Below are 21,927 nucleotides of genomic sequence, written 5' to 3' on the forward strand. Positions count from 1 at the left end.
TCTTGCTAGTTGAGAAAATTACATCGGGTCGTTAGTCATTGTCGCTTCTTTAACCAAACAAGACTTTTTTAAAATTCTGAATTGGCGCCAAAACAACTCAGCGCCAAAGTAATGAGCACCAAAACAGTTTCGAGCCAAAACGACGGGGCCAAATGATTGGCACCAAATGGGCGGCGCCAAAATGTACCTGACCCGACTGTAATGTATACAGTTAGATATAGAGTTGGACTTACTTGACCATGCCTATGTTCAGGTTATTAGTAGAACAGAGCAAAAAAGGATTACCAACTGAGTCAACTCTACAAGAGAATGGGATAAACTTAATCTAAGAATAAGCGCATTCTGGACCCTTCTGCGGATCTCTTTTTCATGGTCAACCCCATCCCGTAACACCAGATACCTCAGACTTCAACCTGACCGGCAGCATTCTGTTTGGCTCTCGGGAAAACTGTCTATCGAAGGGAAATATAGACTGCTGCGAGGAGGTGGTGCATCTTTTTCCAGAACATCTGGACAATCAGGAGTTGAGTTCTTTCTGCAAGCACCAAGCTCGCATGTTTCCTCTCTCCAGCATCAATAATTATGTTTCCCAGTAACCACTAACACCATTTCACCAACAAGATCAGACCTGCTCCAGGATTCCAATATTTACCCTTGAATTTCCCCGATGAGCCCACTCTCCCACATCCATGAGTGGATTACTCAAATCAAAGTTTGATGATCCAGGCTAACTGCACAATCCAGACTCTTTCTCACATGGCACCACTAACTTAGCTGCAGGTTTATCATCTGCTCCTGTCCCACAGACTTTGCCATCTCCAATCTGTGCCGCTAAGGAAACTAAGCCTTATAGGTGGGGAACCTGCAGTGAAAACAAATGATGGACATTACAGAGTGAACACTTTCGTAGAGATTTCCAGGTTTACAGATCACTGTTCCTTCAGCCTACAAAATGCACCATCAGCGCTTGGAAAACCCATCACTGACCAGGATCCAAAATACCCTTATGAAAGACTTGCATGGCATACCATCAATTAATCGTCAGTGATCTTCTGTATGACTAAGGGGCTAATCTGTGACCATAGCAACACGACGGTTGGAGGAAGAATGCCTCATCTTCTGCCTAGGAACCCTCCAACCACAAGGGATGAACTCAGATTTCTCCAGTTTCCTCATTTCCCCTCCCCCACCTGGTCTCAGTCAAATCCCTCAAACTCAGCACCGCCTTTCTAACCTGCAATCTTCTTCCTGACCTATCCGCCCCCACCCCCACCCCCACTCCGGCCTTTCACCCTCACCTTGACCTCCTTCCACCTATCGCATTTCCAACGCCCCTCCCCCAAGTCCCTCCTCCCTACCTTTTATCTTAGCCTGCTGGACACACTTTCCTCATTCCTGAAGAAGGGCTCATGCCCGAAACGTCAATTCTCCTGCTCCTTGGATACTGCCTGACCTGCTGTGCTTTTCCAGCAACATATTTTCAGCTCTGATCTCCAGCATCAGCAGTCCTCACTTTCTCTTCGCTAATCTGTGAATAGTCATGTTGTTGTGACAAAGCATTGGTACAATTTTATAAAACTTAATAGGATGAAAGCATTATATAGATTATATGATAGAGTGATCCATGTTTCATTAAACTGGAAGAATTTATCCTGAAAAGGGAAGGAAGATTTATATCAGAGAACTTAATGAAGCAAAAAGTGGTAAGAGGCCCATCTGAGAAAAGAAGTCTTTTTCATAGAGCACTTTTCATAACTACCAAATGTCTTATAGCACTTTACAGACAATATAGTACCTTTTGTTAAAATCAAAGTACTGCAGATGCTGGAAGCCTGAAATAAAAACAGAAAGTGCTGGAGAAACTCAGCAGGTATGGCAGGTATGTTGTTTACATGGATTTTAGTAAGGCATTTGACAAGGTCCCACATGGCAGACTAGTCAAAAAAGTAAATGCCCATGGGATACCGAGTAATGTGTCGGATTGGATCCAAAGTTGGTTTAGTAACAGGAAACCAAGGGTAAGGTCGATAGTTGCCCTTGTGAATGGAATGCTGTTTCATGTGATATTCTGCAAGGCTCACTGCTGGGACCCCTCCTGTTTGTCTTATACATTAATGATTTGGACTTGAACGTATGGGGGCATACTTGGCAAATTTGCAGACGACACAAAAATTGTCTGTTTAGTGTATAAGATAGCTGTGACCTCCAAAATGAATAGGTTGTTGGATTCCGTAGGAAAGAGTCAGATGGAGTTCAACTCTGATATGTATGAGGTGATGCATTTAGGGAGGTCAACCAGTAAAAAGATGACACAATAAATGGGAATATACTGAGAGGGTTAGATAAAGTGAGAGGTCTTGGTGAGCAAGTGCACAGGTCCCTAAAAGTAGCAGTAGGTCGGTAACATGGTATAGAAGGCTTGTGGAATGCTTTCCTTTATTGCCAGAGGTATAGAATACAAAAGTAAGGATATGTTGATAAAACTGTATAAGGAGGCCACAACTGGAGTATTGTGTGCAGTTCTGGTCACCACATTACAGGAAGGATGCAACTGCTTTGGAGAGAGTACAGAGAATATTTACTCAAATGTTACCAAGGCTGCAGAATGGCCAGCTACAAGGAGAGATTGAAGAGGTTGGGTTTGTTTTTCTGGGAACAAAGAAGGCTAAGGGGTGACATGACCGAGGTATACAAAAATGTGAGGGGTAGAGAGAGAGTAGACAAGAGGAACCTGTTGCTCTTGGTAGAGAATTCGAAACCAGGGGTCATAGATTCAAACGAAGTGGCAGAACAGTTAGAGGGGTCATGAGGAAAAACTTTTCTACGCAGAGGGTGATGGTCATCTGGAATTCACTCCCTGAGTTAATGGTGGAAGCAGAAACCCTAAACCCTTTTAAAAAGTAACCTTAGGTAACATCTTAAGTGCTGTAAGCTCCAAAGCTATGGCCTGTGTGCGGGAAGATGTGATTAAAAAGGGCACTTGGGCATCTTTGGGTCAAGATTGACATGATGGGCTAAATGGTCCCTTTCTGTGTTGTATCTTTCTTTGGTTCTGTGGCAGCACCAGTGAGGAGAGAAAATTAGAGTTGACATTTCAAGCCCAGTATGACTCTTCTTTGGAACCTTTTTAAAGTACTTTATGAAGTTATTGTTCTGTTATAGAAAATGCAGTAGCTAATTTGCACATAGCAAATTCCGCAAAATGGTGATATGATTAATGACCAGATCATCTATTTTTATAATGTTGATAGAGGGATAAATAATGGCAGGACAGTGGGGCTAACTCCACTGTACTGCTACAAAACAATGCCATTGGATCATTTGCAACCATGCCACTATCTGCGACCTATATGCAGTATCTCATCTGAAAAGCAGCATCTCTGACAGCGTAGTGCTCCTTCAGTACCGCAATGGAGTGCCACCATCCATTTTTTAATTTAAGCTCTGGAATATGACACTGTAGCTATTAACAACAACAGACAGGCAGCGTAACCATTACTGGTTAGCTCATAACTGACAGAGAAATACTTAAGTTCAAATATGAAAAAGCACTGATTTAAAATTAATATTTAGTGACAACAGATTTGATGATTTGAACCTTTTACATTATGAAGTCAAAAATACTAAATTATATTGTCTGAATAAGTGTACAATTGAAGTATTATAACTTTTTTAATTTAAAGAATAAAACAAAATGTAAAATTATTAATATGGTCTAAATCTTTAAGATAACCTTAAATCCTAATGATTTTGCCATCCTTAACAGACAACCCCCCCCCCCCCCCCTCCCCAACACCCCCCACCACCCCCCACCACCCATTGGCATAAACTAAGCTGAATGATCGTAGAGAAACTAAGCATCTATCTAGAAGGCAACATATGCACATGGTTATTTATGACATAATTGTTCTTGTTTATTATGCGGTACAGTTAGTGTCTCTTCTCTAAGCTCATATTGTTTTGCAATTGGACAGTCATGCTTTCAAAAAAGTGTATTCAAAAATATCAGGTGCTGCAAGCTAATACAATAGTGACAAGTTATAATAGTATTTGTAATGTTTAATGTTTGGGAACTAAATGCACTTAATGGCAATTGAATCTTGTTTTATTTAGTACCTCATTATTTCTGTACTCAGTGCTGTAATCATTCTTCAGTATGAGGTAGTGCAGAGTCACTGTATCGCCAGATCTAATTCTGTGCTAAAGAGCGTTATTATGCAAAGGTGGATTGAGAACAAGGAGTCGTCTGATGAAGGAATATAGGATAACCTAGAGGATTAGCAAAAGCTTACCATTGACTCCAAACAGCCAGGCACAACATACAATCTTCGAAAATAGCACACAGACATCTGAAAAATGCACGATAGTGACAAATTCTGGCAAGAGCTGCAAAAGGTTCCTTTATTTCTTGCAAAAGAATGTTAAGGCTTTGTGGACCATCTGTGGGAAACATTGATGCTTGTTCTTTGGGTGAAAAGGAAATTTCTTGGTGCAGGTGTACATATTGACAGGAAAGCGTAAAAATGTATTGGACAGTAGATAATCAATGGAAGTCAGAATTAGTTAGAGATGAGAACAGGTGAGTTTATAAGGGGAGGACCAGAAATGTTCATGTACAACGTCATTTGTATGCTTTGCTATGCTAACCACTACACCTTAGATTGGGATAGTTTGCTGCTACCACTTTGTTTCCTAGGCTTAGTATAAGAACCTACTTGGTTGATAATGCGGGAAAAGATCATGGGTGAATCTTAATGAGAAGATGGTCAAGCCTTAAACAAAATGTAATTTATTACATGACAGCTATCAGGTGCAAGTTACCTCAGTAAGTTAGACACGATCACTAAGGAGACTAAGGAAAACAGCTCTGTCCACTTTGAGATTCTAAGATGTCCTACCTTTCCTGACTTAAGTCCTTACGATATCTTCTAACTTGGTAAACCTTAATGCAGTCTCCAATATTAACCCTTCCAGCACCGTTATCTTATATAAGATAAAAAGCGATAAGATGCAAAGAGCTTATGAGTATGTGAGGAACATAAATCATTTTCAGATCTATTTTGGCACAGTTTTGTTTTGCAAAGGAGGTGATTTTGTGATGATCTCATCAAGAAATAGAATTGATTAAACTTATTCAAACAAATTATTGTCTATAGCAATGGCTCAAATACTAGAAGCACTAAAATTTGGAAATGAAGAGTTAAAGCAGACAGAACTCTATTACATAAATGACAATAGAATTGTGTGAAAAGGTCTTCAAAATGAAATTGTATATAAATGTATTCAAGGGACAATAAGGTCCATTTCTCTGGAGAAAGAGAATGTGTTTTGGGACACTGTGATGGAGGTTTACTGACTTAGAGAAGAATTAAGAAGGGGCAGGTTTCTTGGCCCTAAGTTCAATCTTTAGGACTGACCTTCCTTTCTCACCACTCATCACCCATTGTGTGCCAGTTTCTTCTAGCCTAATGTTACCTAGGCTGGATGACGATATCCACTTTTCTAGTCTATGTAGGAGAGTTGTTGAGTAAACAATTTGAAGTTAATTGAATTACTGCACGTATTTACAGATTATATGGATATGACCTACATTACTACAGAGGCAGTTAGGAGCCCACTAGGTCCAGGTCTGTCTCCTATAAGCTCCTTCTTTACTCAAATCAAATCCCCATCATCACAGTGGGTGGTATACTTATTGTACTGTACAAACCTTTTATATCCTTTGGGACCTATATAAACAATCAGCCCACTCCCCTCAGTCTCTGTTCCTGTATGGGAGTGCTAGGATTATGGAGACTGAAAGCCAGCCTACAGAATTTAGGACTAGAAGTGCAGACATGAAAAGACGTGATTAAGAAAGCAAAGGTAATGTTGTCATTTATCTCAAGAGGGTTGGAATATAAAAGCAGCGACTTGCTTCTGAGACTTTATAAAGCTCTAGTTAGGCCCCATTTTGTGTCCAGTGGAGATTCACACGGATGATCCCTGGAATGGTAGGTCTAATATATGATGATCAGCTGAGGATCCTGAGATTGTATTCATTAGAGTTTAGAAGGTTGAGGGGAGATCTAATAGAAACTTACAAGATAACGCATGGCTTAGAAAGGGTGGACACTGGGAAGTTGTTTCCATTAGACGGGGAGACCAGGCTGTGGGCACAGCCTTAAAATTAGAGAGGGTCAATTTAGAATGGAAATGTGGAGACATTTCTTCAACCAGAGAGTGGTAGGCCTATGGAATTCATTTCCACGGAGCGCAGTGGAGGCCGGGACATAGGTGTTTTCAAGGCAGAGATTGATGTCTCAAGGAATTAAGGGATATGGGGATAGTGCGGGTAAGTGGAATTGAAATGCCCATCAGCCATGATTGAATGGCGAAGTGGACTCGATGGGCCAAATGGTCTTGCTTCCACTCTTATGTCTTATGGTCTTATGGTCTATGATGCTGTTGCAGATCTCCAAGCCCTGCAGACTGTTCAGAATCTAAAAATAATGTTCTCACCTCAAATCTTCAGACTATTGAGGAAATCCTGCAGGTGGGACAGACCGTGTTTTCTGGGAATGCCTATGAACAGTATGAATGCCAAGGCAGGTAGGGAATGAGGGACTTTGAGCAGAGTCCAGCCACTCCTTCCTCTAAGAGAGGCAGGGTGGTGCCAGTAGACACCCCTAGAGAGGAGGATCCACACACAGGCCTTACACCACGCAAGCCATTCTTGGGGTGCCCAGCTCCTCAGCCTCCCCCATGTCTGTGATTCCAAAGCCTGTAGAGATTTAAGCTGAGGAGGGTGGGCCAACAGGAGTTCTGGGCTCTCTTCATCCAAAGGTCCAGTGGACAATCATCCAAGCCTTCCAGGTGGACAGAGCCAACATGAGAGATGGCTCCTTCCTCCTAACTGCAGAAGTTGGGACTCATATAGACATAATAAGAGGCCATGGAAGAGAAATACCAACTGTGGGCATGTAGATAGCATGAGTGATGTCATTGTAAATAACTTTCTACTTTGGTAAATATAGCTTGCATTGTTAGAAATGTCAGCCTTAGTGTAATTTTCACTGTTGGAACTTGTTAAACCACACTCATTTAAGAGATGAACAGCTTCTTCAGATGTTCCAGGGGTGCAAGTTGTTTGAATGGCAAAGCATTGCTCATCACTCGGAAGCAACCAGTTGCTTGACTGCAGGTAGCCTCAGATGTCGGATATCCTTGAACCAGGATGTTGATGATTGCCATTGCACTTTATTGTTGTCAACGCTGTGGTTAAAGAGTGCGCAAGGTTTATGCTAGGGCTTGACCTGTGTACATCATTCCACACTTATATCCTGTTTGTGAGTGAGATCAAAGAATTACACATCTCTGCAGGGAAAGTTACATCATTTTTATCAACTCTCTATGGAACATGCTGCCATTCAAAACTGGGAGATGCACAACGGATGGCTCACACGTCCACTTTCCCTCATACTGCATTGGTCTGCTTAGAAAAGGACTGCCCATCCATTGCAGATTCAATATTGTCCAACAAGTTGCTGATGTATTTCAGGGCAATATAGCAGTCCACAAGCATTCAGAAATGTTGAAGGTCCCTCTATCCTTTGCAAAAAAGAGTAAGTGCTAGCCAGATTACCAATGTTATTTTAGACAATTGAAAGAAGTCCAAACCCAGCTGATGCGACCTGGAAGGAGATTTCAATGAGGTTCTCTTTGGCTTCTTGCACTTGATAGTGTATTGCTCTGTCATAATCTGTTGGACAGTCCTTTTATTCAATGTCCTGATCCTCAGTTTCATCTTCATTCTCAGCAGATGGCTGCAACTATTTGGATATTTCAGGCTTGAAGTGTCTTGATCATGTGATTTATCAGAGATTAAAAATCAAAAACTCAAAGAGAAATGTGGATTATCCACTGTTTACTGAAATAGAAGCTAATTTTGGGAGAAGAGATCTATTGAGCTTCTGAGAAAGATAAGAGGTGAATTTTATGGCCCTTAAATGCTGGACAAACAGACTTAGAAAAAGCTTAGGATCTATGCTGTTTGTTGCCTAGCAACAGCCTTGGCAGTCTGTGCATTTTCACAGACCTGGGATGTGAGTTGTTGAAGAAACTTATAGCACAAAGCAGTCTGTCTCTCTCCAGTAAGTGACAAACTTTAAAACAAAACCAGCACAAACTCTCTCTCTGTCTCAGTGAAGTCATTTGACAATTTGATAATGTTTCAAAATATTCATGACCCTAACTGTTTCTCTATCGGACTCTGAAATCTGATCTGAAGATCTTCCATCATTCTGTGAGTGTCAGCTATCAGATCTCATTAATGAGATATCAAAGGAATCATGAGAAGGCAACCCATTCTATCTTCTGAATTTGTTTCCTTTACCCACAGGGATATGTTCCTTTTTAACCTATTTTTCCAAACTGCCACACATCTGCAGAGATATCTGTGCAATGTCATGTGTTTATATGAATGTGTGCATTTGCAATTAAGGGAATATAGTTCAATTCTGAATAGTAGTTTAGATATTACATTTTTTGTGACTACTTTAAAGAATAGGCCTTGTTTACAAGAAATGAATTATTTTGAGTTCATTAAAGACATCTGGTGAATATTAACTCTGGTAGTGGTACAAAACAGAGACAAATTGACCATTTGGTGATTCAGCAAAACGTCTATAATTTTGCTATGGCTCATGGAGTGATGGAGCTTGATTTCCAGCTCATTCATCCTGTCAGGTCCTAAAAGGTGGAAATATAAAGCCAAAGAATCTTTCTTTGAAAAGCTAGTAGCTGATGATAAGTGAGTGAAAGCAGGAGGCAGTAATTGCAGAACAGCAAAGAAAAAAATGTGATAAGATAAAGAATGGAACAAGAAAAAAAGGATGCAAGTCAGGATTCCTGTAGTCAAGAATCTCGGACATGTGCTGACTGCAAAAGGACTTCAGTGGATCCCGAACAGGCAGAGATGCGGTGACCAAAGATATGAAGACGCTAACAATGATTTGTGATCTCACAAAGTTCCTGCCTATTTGTCATCTGCATGTAAGCTCACTGTTAAGGGTGTGCAGCAAAACTGGGACAAAGTCCAAGACACAGCTTTTCACTCAAATCAAGATCCAGAATAGGAAAGATAAATTTCTTGCTCTGATTATGGGATTGACTCTCCGTGGGAATGACAATCTCCAAGAAAGGAACACAGAAATGAGCAGATGTCAGATAAACTGACAAGAACAACTCGCACACATGTCATTGAGAGATTTAAACACTTTAGAGATAATAGCTGGAATGGATGTGCAATACTGATGAAAGTGGGATAGACAAGAACTATCATAGTTTGATCATGAATGATTTTTTTTTTGTTTCATTAATAGGATATGGACATCAGTGGCTGGGCTGACATTTATTATCTGTCGCTAGCTGCCCAGGAGAAGGTGGTGGTAAGCTACCTTCTTGAATTGCTGCAGTCCTTTTGGAGTAGATATGCCCACAATGTTGTCAGGGAAAACATTCCAGGGTTTTGACCAGTAATATATTTCCAAGTCCGGACGGTGACTGGCTTGGAAATAAACTTGCAGGCTGTAGTTGTACCTTATCCTCAGAGATGGCAGTGGTCATGTATTTGGAAGATTGTGTCTAAGGAACCTCGGTGAATCTTTGCAGTGCTTCTTGTAGATGGTACACACTACTGCTACTGAGTATCAGTGGTGGAGCGAGTGAATGATTGTGAATATGGTGCTAATCCAACAGGCTTGAAGGTCTTGGATGTTGATGGGGCTGCGCTCATTTAAACAAGTGGAGAGTATTCTCACTTGTCCCTTGTAAATAGGCTGGTTTTGAGGAGTCAGGATGTGAGTTACTTATTATACGAGTGCTAGCGTCTGACCTGGTCTTGCAGCCACAGTACTTATATAGCTGTTCCAATTTTATTTCAGATTGATGGTAACCTCTAGGATGTTGATTGATCATGCATTTTGGGAAATTCGGAGAAACTTGTCATTGCAATTGACATGTAATTTGTTTGTGAAATGGGGATGTGTGATCAAATGTATTTGTGCACTGGCTGGCTCGCTGTAGTCATGTGACCTCTATCTCCACTGTAAGTTGCTTTCATTTTACTTGGTGGCAGCATTAAACACTTTACATGAAACAGATTCAAAAGCAGAGAAACTGTTTATTTTTGGCTACACCTTAAGAAGAAAAATTAAGAACTGCCATTTTTTTGTCACAAACCAGCTGCTTCACTACCAATTAGGGATCAACCAATGGCTTTATTGCTATCTATTGTTTATTGTTAGAGCAGTAATGGTAATCAGTGAGGCCAGGTTACATCTTTTACTACACATTTAAATATGTGAACATACGAATTCAGAGCAGGAGTAGGCCTTCAGCATCTAGAGATTGTTCCGATAAGATCATAGTTAAACTCATTGTGGCCTGAACTCCACATTCCAGAATACTCCTGAAAGTATTTGACATTCTTGCTCGTCAAGAATCTGTCTTTCTCTGCCTTAAAATATTCAGTGATCCTGCCTCAGTTACTCTCTGGGAAAGAATGTTCCAAATAGCCATGGCTCTCTGTGAGAATAAATTCTCCACATCTCTGTTTCAAAAGAAAGACTCTTAATTCCATACTGTGTACCTGTCTTATCCTTTGTACACACAACAATAGATTTATCTCATGATTAAATTACTAAACTATGAGTGAAATAACTTGGGAGAAAATAAATAAATAATCTGCTAAATTGCTTATGTTTGTCACAATAACCCACAAGCAATGCTTTCTCCTTTTCAGATTTCAGTGTATTGCTATAGGTTGAACAAGACATCCAGTAATGAGAGAAATGAAAACATAATTTTCCACTTTAACATCAAAATGTACCACTTGACCTCTGTTAAGTTTGGCTGTATTTCCAACGAGTGGTCAATGTGACAAAGGCTTGACAAATGTTTAGTGAAAGAATAATTCAAAGGTTAAGGTTAAGGAGTTGTACACAGCATTCAAATGGATTTGCAAGCCCATAGCTGGCTAAAGGTTAAGTGTATGAGGACATTAGTGGGTTTCCTATTGAAGTATTTATATCACTGAGTTGCTAGAATATGATGAGTAAAGATGTTCAAAGTACAAGTTGATGTAAAGAGTTTACAAATGAATCAGCAAATACAGAATAAAAATTTACTTGAACAAATAGAGGATGGGATGCAATACTAACGTGGATGACCAGATCACGAAAAGAAACTAGAGATAAAGATCCAAGATACTATTCAAAAGAAATTATCTGGTCCAAACATCCAGGACACTGCAAAAAAAAATGTTTTTCACCAAGGCAGCCATCTTCCATGAAGGGAATTTATAGGTTAAATGTATTGCAGTTAATATTATTCAGCAGAGATATACCCCACTGCAAAATAAATTCAGATTAAAAATTCTCCTGGTAAGCTAATGAACTGACTTGCTGGATTCATAGAAAAGGAGTCCTCAGCTAAGGACTTCCAGAAAATAAAAGGTACTGCAATGGAAAAAACATTTTAAGGACTATGCAAGTTCAAGAATGGAACAAAGGTCAGCAATCTTATGAAATGACTAAATAAAAAAGTATGATATTTCCAACATCACTGTATTTACAGAAAAATTCAAGAATTTTTTTTTGAGGCTACATATGTTGGCAACCATAGTCAGAGTAAGAATGCTGCTACTGCTCCTTGGATTAGTAAAAAACAATTTAGGTGCATTAACAAATAAATGTGTCATCTGTTGTGATATTTGTGGGTTGAATGCTGCCACAATTCAGCTTTTCTTCATTAGGTCTAAGGGCCTGTTTAGTTAACAGTGGTAGAGGAACAACCACTATTGATATGAAGAGACTCTTGTCTTTAACAAGATGTAGTCTATTGCAATCAGATACAACTAACCTTAGCAAGAACAACATTATCACTAAGACTATGAAAAAAAACTATGGAAATGAGTCCACACTATATGAGGTCTGAAGATGCTCTGCCTTGTTCAAACCCAAGCCAGGATGATATCATCCGATTGGTTGGAACTTAATGCAGTCTCCAACACTAATCATTTCAGAACTGTTACCTTGTACAACATCTCCCCCACACCCCCAACACCAAGCTTTTCTTCAAATAGTTAACACGTATACATTCATGTACAAGATTATATTTATCTTTATCCCATCTCTCTCGAAGTCTCTGACTTCACAAATTCAAGTGATGCGGATTATCCAATTACCTCAGCATGTGCTCTCTTTTCACTTGGAAGATTGGTAGGTCTTTGGCTTGAGGATTGCTGACCTTTGTTCCATTCTTGACCTTGCATAGTCCTTAAAATGTTTTTCCCATTGCAGTACCTTTTATTTTCCGGAAGTCCTTAGCTGAGGACTCCTTTTCTGTGAATCCAGCAAGTCAGTTCATTAGCTTACCAGGAGAATTTTTAATCTGAATTTATTTTGCAGTGGGATGTATCTCTGCTGAATAATATTAACTACAATACATTTAACCTATAAATTTCCTTCATGGAAGATGGCTGCCTTGGTGAAAAACATTTTCTTTGCAGTGTCCTGGATGTTTGGATCAGATAATTTCTTTTGAATAGTATCTTGGATCTTTATCTCTAGTTTCTTTTCGTGTTCTGGTCATCCACGTTAGTATTGCATCCCATCTTCTATTTGTACAAGTAAATTTTTATTCTGTATTTGCTGATTCATTTGTAAACACTTTACTTCAACTTGTACTTTGAACATCTTTACTCATCATTGTGGTTGTCTCACTATTGAACCTAACACGTATCACATCCTCAGTCATATGACCTGAGGATTTTTATTGACTTAGTTCTGTCACTGATAATTCAGAATTGATATATTGCACGTAAAAAAGTACTATTTCACCAATTGATAACAAATTGAAGTCTATTAGTATCTGAACAATCTCAGTTAAGATTGATCAATGAGTTCAAGTGATTTGAACTGCTCATTCTTTTTCTCCTTGTCTGCATTTTCTCGCAAATGTTGGTGGTTTAGATCATCTGATTTTGCTTCAGTGTTAATCAGAGTGGAAAACATTTCTGTCATCCATATATTATTACAGATTTTCATTCTATGGACAACATGAAGCAATTGCCTTATGCTAACCAAAGCTAATACAATATTATCAGATTTGGGATTGTAGTGGGTGGTGTATGGTGGTGCTTAATACAGTCTCCAACATTAACCCTTTTCAGAGCATTACCTTATACAACTTCAATATAAAATGATTTGGCTTGCCCATTTTGCGGTAGTGTAAATCAGTCAGATTTAAAGTTATAATTAGTGACCTGTAACCAGAGTAACCTCCAAATAATTCCTACCAAAACTGGGAGGCAGGAATCTATTTATGTCATACTGCCTAAAACAGCTATGCCTTTTGGAGTCCCAGAGATAAGTTCTTTTTAGAATGGCACCAATCTAATTTATGATTCTATTTCACTGTATCAATGTGAATTAAAGCACATGAAAATTGATGACCTCTTTTCACCTTGCACTTCGGCTATCTCAGTCTAATTTACATCAAAGGTAGTTATAACTTCAGGTAATAATAATGATCCTATAAAATACTTCTACCTTTTTGTTCACACTGTTTTCTTGATTTCACAATGTTATTTGAGTTTTAATTGTAGTGACTAGTTGATTTTGTAGATAACAAATCTTATTGAAAAATCTAGGCTAACATTTCAGTGCAGTGCTGGGACAATTCTTGATTACTAGAACTATCATTTATCATTGTGATCTAAAACTGAGATTCCATCAGCCCTCTCACATCAAGGTAAAAAGTCTTATAGTTATTCATGGAAAATCATGGAGTCCTGACCAACTTCTATTTTTTTCACAGAGGCCTAAAGAAATGTCAGTGCACTTGGAAACTGCGAGAGATGTAATGTAGTTTGCTGAATTTAATATCTGTTCACAAATACAGGCCAAAATCAAAGCTATTTCACAAAGACTCAGAAGGTAAATCTTGGAAATACACAGAAAGCATGAATGGAAAATACAGGAAGCATTATAATGGCTGACAATGGGTTGCATACAGCTTGCAGCTGATATTCCTACTGAGTAAAATAAATCCTCTACCATTTTAATACAATGTGACTTGCACCAAAACTGGTGAGGAATTCATGTCCAAGTCTCAAAAGAAAAAATTCTTCAGGTCAACAGAAGTTTTAAACCAGTCTGTTCAGATATGTTATTGCCTATCTCTTTAGAAATGGGACTTGAACATGTAGCGTTTATGACTACACCACATGTTCCATAACCTATTGATGGGTGACACACCTGGTGACAAGCTCATTAACAAGCTGGCTGGTGAAGATATGAAAAAATGATGGAACATTTTGCAATAGATGCAGTTGAAAATGCACTTCATCTTATTTAATGTGTATTGGGTAGAGACATAGAATGTAGGAGCAGGAGTAGGCTAGTCTGCCTTTTGAACCTGCTCCACTGTTCAATATGATCATACCTGATCATTCAATTCAGTATCCTGTTCCTGCTCTCTCCCCATACCTTTAGTGAGAATCCAAACAAGCAATGTTTCAAATTCTTTGGATGTACTTAAATATAATCGAATACAATACTTCCCAACGGTATCTGCTAAGAATATTTATTTTCAAGCCTTTCGGTCGATCGTGAAACTACTGAATGTTTGCTTGTTGTATTGCTCACCGTGAATCAGAGGCTGCCTTATTTCATAAGGACAAATTTATCATACCATATTATCTACATTACAGGAATATACTACTGGTGAAGCCATTTGAAACCTCACCTGCACCTTTCAGGCTACAAGTCTAATTGTCTTAAATGGGAACACTCAGCCATTATTGAAGGCTAATTGCTCCATGCACATCTTGAGGTTAATTATTTACTGCTGTTGGAGAATTTCCCTGAGATCAGCAGGAAATAATTAGGGTACCAATTATAACTCGGAACAGATTTTGGCAGATTTCTTGGCATTCTTGTGTTTATCACAATATACCAATCATATAACAAGGATCAATTAAAATAATAAATTAGGTTTTTTACTTGAAGTTAAGATTATAATGTGGAAGCGTTGTAGACACATCTAACGATATGACTGCTGCTATATTCTTTCTAGTATTATGATTATGATGGGAGGTATGCATTGGTAATTAAGCTCCACTACTCTACCTACAAACGAAAACAGAATTTGCTGAAGAAATTCAGCAGGTCTGGCAGCGTCTGTGGAGAGAATACAACATTAATGTTTCAAGTCCAGTGACCTTTCTCCAGAACTAGAAGAAGTTAGGAAAAAGTGGTTTTGATGTTGATTTAGGAAGGAGGGTGTCAGGGGGCAGGTTTGTGGGGGGAAGGAATGAGCAGATTGGTGGAGTCAGAGCCCTGAGAGAGAAAGAGAATAAGGATAGTCAAACAAAGGAATTTGTTGATCATAAGCCAGCAAGAAGAGAAGCAAGATAGGTGATAATAAGGACTATGTGTAGTTGAAAATAGGCCGGCTGTACTGAAAGCAACCCGTTTCAAGAAAGGACTTAGAAATAGGTAATAAACATGGAACATCATAAGACCGTAAGACAGAGGAGCAGAAATTAGGCCATTCGGCCCATCAAGTCTGCTCTGCTATTCAATCATGGCTGATAAATTTCTCGACCCCATTCTCCTGCTTCCTCCCCATAACCCATGATCCCCTTGATATTCAAGAACCTATCGATCTCTGGTTTAAATATACTCAACGATCTAGCCTCCACAGCCTTCTGTGGCAATGAATTCCAATGGTTCACCATTCCCTGGATGAGGAAGTTTCTCCTTATCTCTTCCCTTTACTCTAAGGTTGTGCCCTCAGGTCCTAGTCTCTCCTACCAGTGAAAACATCTTCCCAACATCCACTCTCAGGGCCATTCAGTATTCTGTAACTTTCAATTATATCCTCCCTCATCCTTCTAACTCCATCAAGTATAGACCCAGAGTCCTTAAGTAGAAGAAGGTGTTCACACTCAAAATTGTTAATTTCAAAGTTGAGTCCTGAAGGCTGTAAGGTACCTAGGTGGAAGATGAAGTGTTGTTCCTCCAGTGTGCATTGAGCTTTGCTGGAGAACTGCAGCAAGCCTGAGTCAGAAATGTTGGCGTGGGAACACAGTGGTGTGTTGAGGTGGCGGGCACCTGGAATCTCAGAGTCATTTTTACAGACAGAACATAGATGTTCTGCAAGTTGGTCACCCAGTTTGTGTATCATCTCTCCATTGTAGAGGAGACCACATTGTGAGCAGCAAACGCAATAGATTAGGTTGAACAAAGTGCGGGCAAGTCACTGTAAATCACTATCATACTTTTTGTTTTCCATCCGAATGTTTGACAAAGTATTTACCAAAACTAACTTGATTCCAAACATGAACAGAAGAGCTCAATTCTATTATAGGATGAGAGTGACACCCCATGACATAAGGCTTCATTTGGCTGATTGTGGAATCAAGGATCCAGGTAAAAAAAGAACCGATGGGAATCGGGAAATTATTCCTCTGATTAAAGGCATTCTTAGCTTAAGAGAAGATAAATCCCAGCTGAAACTTGGATTGATTGATCATGTTCTGTTTTGGTTTGGTTTTAACAGGCCAGTTTCTCTCTGAAACATAAACATGCAATATTGCAGATATTGTTTAAATAATAAAACAGACGTTTATTAACGAAAGAAGCAAAAATAAAGTAGAATAAACCAAACTACCTACTTAGAACACTAATTCAAAAAATTTCAAACACAGTTAAAGTTTAATCATAGTAATTTCAGAATATCCCTTTATAAATTGAAATGAAAAGAAACTTTAAAAAAGTCCCTGCTTATAACACCTTGATCGGTTGAAATCACTTGTAATTTCCACTTTTAGACTGAAACTGCAGATATCTTCATCCTGGGTTTTTAAACCTAGGTTTAGAGCCCTTATTTTTAAGTAGCCTGTTCAGAGTCTTATCCTGCTCTGGTATTATCACTAATTCTTTACTCCATGGTAACCTAGATTCACTATATCCTTCCCTTCTCAGATGCACTGGTCTGAACAAACATCTTCACTGAAGGACTTTGCATGACTACCCAAAATTCAAGATAAAACTCAATACAAAATCTCTAATTTTAAACTATAATTATTTCTTTTAAGCTTAAAGAAATCTCTCCTGAACTTCTAAACTGCCGCTTGTTTATCTCGCTTTATCATAAATCCCTACCAATGTACACACAAATAAATCTAGTAGGAGAAAGTGGGGACTGCAGATGCTGGAGATCAGAGCTGAAACATGTGTTGCTGGAAAAGCACAACAGGTCAGGCAGCATCCAAGGAGCAGGAGAATCGATGTTTCGGGCATAAGCGAAAGATTTCCTGAAGAAGGGCTTATGCCCGAAATGTGGATTCTCCTGCTCCTTGGAAGCTGCCTGACCTGCTGCGCTTTTCCAGCAACACATTTTTGAACACAAAAAAACTCTCAAGCTAGCCTTCTAAAACTGTTTTAAAAGAAATCATTATGTCGACAGAAATACTTACAAGTTTTTTGTTAAGTTTAGACACACAGAAGACACATATGTTACTAACTCAAAAACCAAAACCCCAACCCCACTCTTGCAATATCTCACAAAGTCTACATTTCAGCTCCAGGAGATCTCTGCAGCAATTCCTCAGGATAGTGTCTTCAGCCAAACCATCTTCAGCTGCTTTATCAATGTCCTGCCTTTCATGATAAGGTCAGAACTGGAGTTGCTCAATGGTTGAAAGGTGACTTGATTGAAACATTTGAGATCCTGAAGGGACTTGATCGGGTGTATGTGAAAAGAATGTTTCTACTTATGGGGAAATTTATAACTGGATTTCGCTGTTTGGAATTGAGGATTTGGACTCTTAAAACAGAAAAGAGGAGATTTCTTTTCTCATAGAAGGTTGTGAAGCTTTGGAACTTCCTTCCTGAAAATCTGATGGAGGTAGAATCTTTGATTATCTTTCAGGCAGAAGTGACGAGGTAAGCCAAAAGTTGAAAGGTTCAAGGAGGTAGGTAACAATCAGATCAGTCATGATGTCAGTAAGAATCAGAGAAGATTTCGGGGGCCAAAGGATGGACTTGTGTATTAAACTGATATCATGATAAATTCCACAGACTTATAATGTGCAATGAAGCAATGTGGCCATTATCAATAGTTAATGGAAAACCATGGTGCATGCATTATTCAAATAGTCGCTGTCACATTCTTGGTTAAAAAAATCTACTCTGAACAATCATGAGAACAATGTTTGAGAAGTGTCGTGGACACATCAATCCCAAGCATGGGGAAATATCCTCTACTCACTTTGGTCAACAATAACCCTTTGATTTACAATGCTTTAAAACATTTCTTGTAGCATTGAGTAGAGGACATCTTCTCACTATGTTTACAACAAATTAATAAAGAAAAGCATTCCAAAGACATGATGCTATTTTGGAACTCCACAACAATTATTCCTACTGTTCTGCATAATGGGGCGGCATGGTGGCTCAATGGTTAGCACTGCTGCCTCTTAGCTCCAGGGACCCAGGTTCGATCCCTCCTTGAGTAACCGACTGTGAGGAGTTTGCATATTCTCCCCATGTCTGTGTGGATTTCCTCTGGGTGCTCCGGTTTCCTCCCACAATCAAAAGGTGTGTAGGTTAGGTGAATTGGTCATGCTAAATTGCCCATAGTCAGGGGTGAATACGGGAAATTGGACTGGGTGGGCTACTCTTCAGAGGGTCGGAATGGACTTGTTGGGCTGAAGGGTCTGTTTCCACACTGGAGGGAATCTAATCTAATCATAATCATTTGAACCATAACAATTTATTGGCCCAGATGTAGCTGTAACAGAGTATTTAACAGCATTGATTTGAATTCCTCTTTAAGGTTGAAGTTTGACAATCTTTGGTGGAACAAATTGCTAGATAATGGCCACATGAGGGAAACAAACCATCTGAGGCTTGAGTGAACAGGATAGTCAACACGAGATCTCTTTAGCTAATCAGATTGAAAGAATGAGAAATAAACAGCTTAAGTTCTGAGAAAAAAGTGCAAGGGTTTAGCAGAGGTTTAAGGAAGAAAGTCCAGACTTTAATGACCTTGGCAGCTGATGGTACAGGTTCTTTATAAGTTGTCTTGTGGTCAGAAGAGAAAGCATGTCAGCCTTCCTTGGCCCATAAGCAATGCCCTCCTGGAGGGATTCTGGGTAATCCAAGAGGGAGGATGGGAGAAATTTCTGGCTGTAACAGCTGCTCCTATATTGAGGTATTTTAGGTGCCGGAGGTGATTTCCTCAAATTCCAGGAGCAGCAGTTGCTGTTTTATATGCAGTTGCACTGTTTTGGAACTTTGGGAAAAAAAAGTCAAAACAACAGTAGTTTTAAAAGGGAGAAGAACAGACAACGGAAGCACATGGTGAGGTCATTGCAGGAGAGAGAGAAAGAGAGAACCTGCACAGTTACTACCTTTACTGTTTCTGAATTCATGTGTCGCTGGACATCGGAGTGCATCTGGGAAAATTAACAAACAGTGAAATTCACAACTGATCTTGGAGGAACTGTTGGGCATAGTTCACAGCACAGAATCAGATAAGTTAATCGTTGTTTTAAGTGTGGCCAACAGAGAATCTGCAGTAGTGAGTAGAGTGGGTTCTTTCTTGATGATATGTTTTTGGAGCTATGTGTCTTGATTAAACTTAAAAATGAGCCATAACTATTAATTTAACCTGAGGCAGTGTTTTTAGAGTAATGACACAATGTTATTTTCTGGGTCTGTAGATTGTAAAGGAGAAAAAAGGGCCTTTAATAGAGTGATATGTACTTCTTGTCAGATGTGGGAGTTTAAAGAGAGTTTAAGGGTTAGTGCGGATTATATGTGCCATAAATGCTGTTGGCTGAGAATCTTATCAGATCGAATGGATCAGTTGGAGACAATTAGAAGCAATGAGTATTTTGCAACATCCACAGTATGTGATGGATAGCAGTTATAGGAAGGGAGGAAAGTCTCAGATACAGTCACATCAATGGGTTAAATCCAGGAAAGGTAAGAGAGGTAGGTAGCTAGTGCAGGAGTCTTTTGTGGATATACCCATTTCAAACAGGTATGCTGTTTTGGAAAATGTAGGGGGTGATGGATTCTCAGGGGAATGTAGCACGAACAGCCATGTTTCTGGTATTGAGACTGGCTCTAATGCAACAAGGGGTACGTCGGGTTCCAAAAGATCAAATGTGTTAGGGGATTCTCTAGTCTGAGGTACAGATAGACATTTCTGTGGCCAGCAGCTAAAAAGCAGAATGGTGTGTTGCTTCCCTGGTGCCAGGATCAAGGATGTCTCAGAGAGGGTGCAGAATGTTCTCACAGGGAAGAGAAGCCAGCAAGAGGTCATTGTCCACATTGGAACCAACAACATAGGAAGGGAAAAGGTTGAGATTCTGAAGGGAGATTACAGAGAGTTAGGCAGAAATTTAAAAAGGATGTCCTCAAGAGTAGTAATATCTGGATTAGTCCCGGTGCTACGAGCTGGTGAGGGCAGGAATAGGAGGAGATGAATGCATGGCTGAGGAGCTGGTGTATGGGAGAAGGATTCACATTTTTGGATCGTTGGAATCTCTTTTGGGGCAGAAGTGACCTGTACAAGAAGGACGGATTGCAACTAAATTGGAAGGGGACTAATATGCTGGCAGGGAAATTTGCTAGAGCTGCTTGGGAGGATTTAGGAAGATTGGGGGGTGGGACCCAGGGAGATAGTAAGGAAAGAGATCAATCTGAGAAGTGAGTCAAACAGTCAGGGCAGGCAGGGACAAGGTAGGACTAATAAATTAAACTGCTTTTAGTTCAATGCAAGGGGCCTAACAGGGAAGGCAGATGAACTCAGAGCATGGTTAGGAACTGGGATATCATAGCAATTACAGAAACATGGCTCAAGGATGGGTAGGACTGGCAGCTTAATGTTCCAGGATACAAATGCAACAGGAAGGATATAAAGGGAGGCAAGAGAGGAGGGGGATGGCATTTTTGATAAGGGATAGCATTACAGCTGTGCTGAGGGAGGATATTCCTAGAAATAGATCCAGGGAAGATATTTGGATGGAACTAAGAAATAAGAAAGGGATGATCACCTTATTGGGATTGTATTATAGACCCCCTAATAGTCAGAGGGAAATTGAGAAACAAACTTGTAAGGAGATCTCAGCTATCTGTAGGAATAATAGGGTGGTTATGGTAGGGGATTTTAACTTTCCAAACATAGACTGCGGCTGCCATAGTGTTAAAGGTTTAGATGGAGAGGAATTTGTTAAGTATGTGCAAGACAATTTTCTGATTCAGTATGTGGATGTACCTACTTGGGAAATAAGGCAGGGCAGGTGACTGAGGTGTCGGTGGGGGAGCACTTTGGGGCCAGCGACCATAATTTAAAATAATGATGAAAAAGGATAGACCAGATCTAAAAGTTGAAGTTCTAAATTGGAGAAAGGCTAATTTTGACGGTATTAGGCAAGAACTTTCGAAAGCTGATTGGAGGCAGATGTTCACAGGTAAACGGACTGGTGGAAAATGGGAAGCCTTCAGAAATGAGATAACAAGAATCCAGAGAAAGTATATTCCTGTTAGGGTGAAAGGAAAGGCTGGTAGGTATAGGGAATACTGGATGACTAAAGAAATTGAGGGTTTGGTTAAGAAAGAGAAGGAAGCATATGTAAGGTCTCGACAGGATAGATCGAGTGAATCCTTAGAAGAGTAGAAAGGAAGTAGGAGTATACTTAAGAGGGAGATCAGGAGGGCAAAATGTGGACATGCGATAGCTTTGGCAAATAGAATTAAGGAGAATCCAAAGAGTTTTTACAAATACATTAAGGACAAAAGGATAACTAGGGAGAGAATAGGGCCCCTCAAAGATCAGCAAGGCTGCCTTTGTGTGGAGCCGCAG

General features: G+C 39.6%; 1 long non-coding RNA gene across 3 annotated transcripts in view; it reads left to right on the forward strand.

The window, feature by feature from the left end:
- The window catches only part of LOC122551885, an 87,123-nt gene that overhangs the window by 5,396 nt on the left and 59,800 nt on the right, over nucleotides 1-21,927 (forward strand). The window contains exon 2 of one of the 3 annotated variants that reach the window (XR_006312230.1): nucleotides 13,861-13,979. The exons of the other annotated variants lie outside the window; for them this stretch is intronic. This is a non-coding gene — a long non-coding RNA (uncharacterized LOC122551885). The remainder of the gene's footprint in view (nucleotides 1-13,860; nucleotides 13,980-21,927) is intronic. 3 annotated transcript variants of the gene reach the window in all.

Source organism: Chiloscyllium plagiosum, chromosome 1 (genome assembly GCF_004010195.1).
Source record: "Chiloscyllium plagiosum isolate BGI_BamShark_2017 chromosome 1, ASM401019v2, whole genome shotgun sequence".
Taxonomy (NCBI): Eukaryota; Metazoa; Chordata; class Chondrichthyes; order Orectolobiformes; family Hemiscylliidae; genus Chiloscyllium; species Chiloscyllium plagiosum.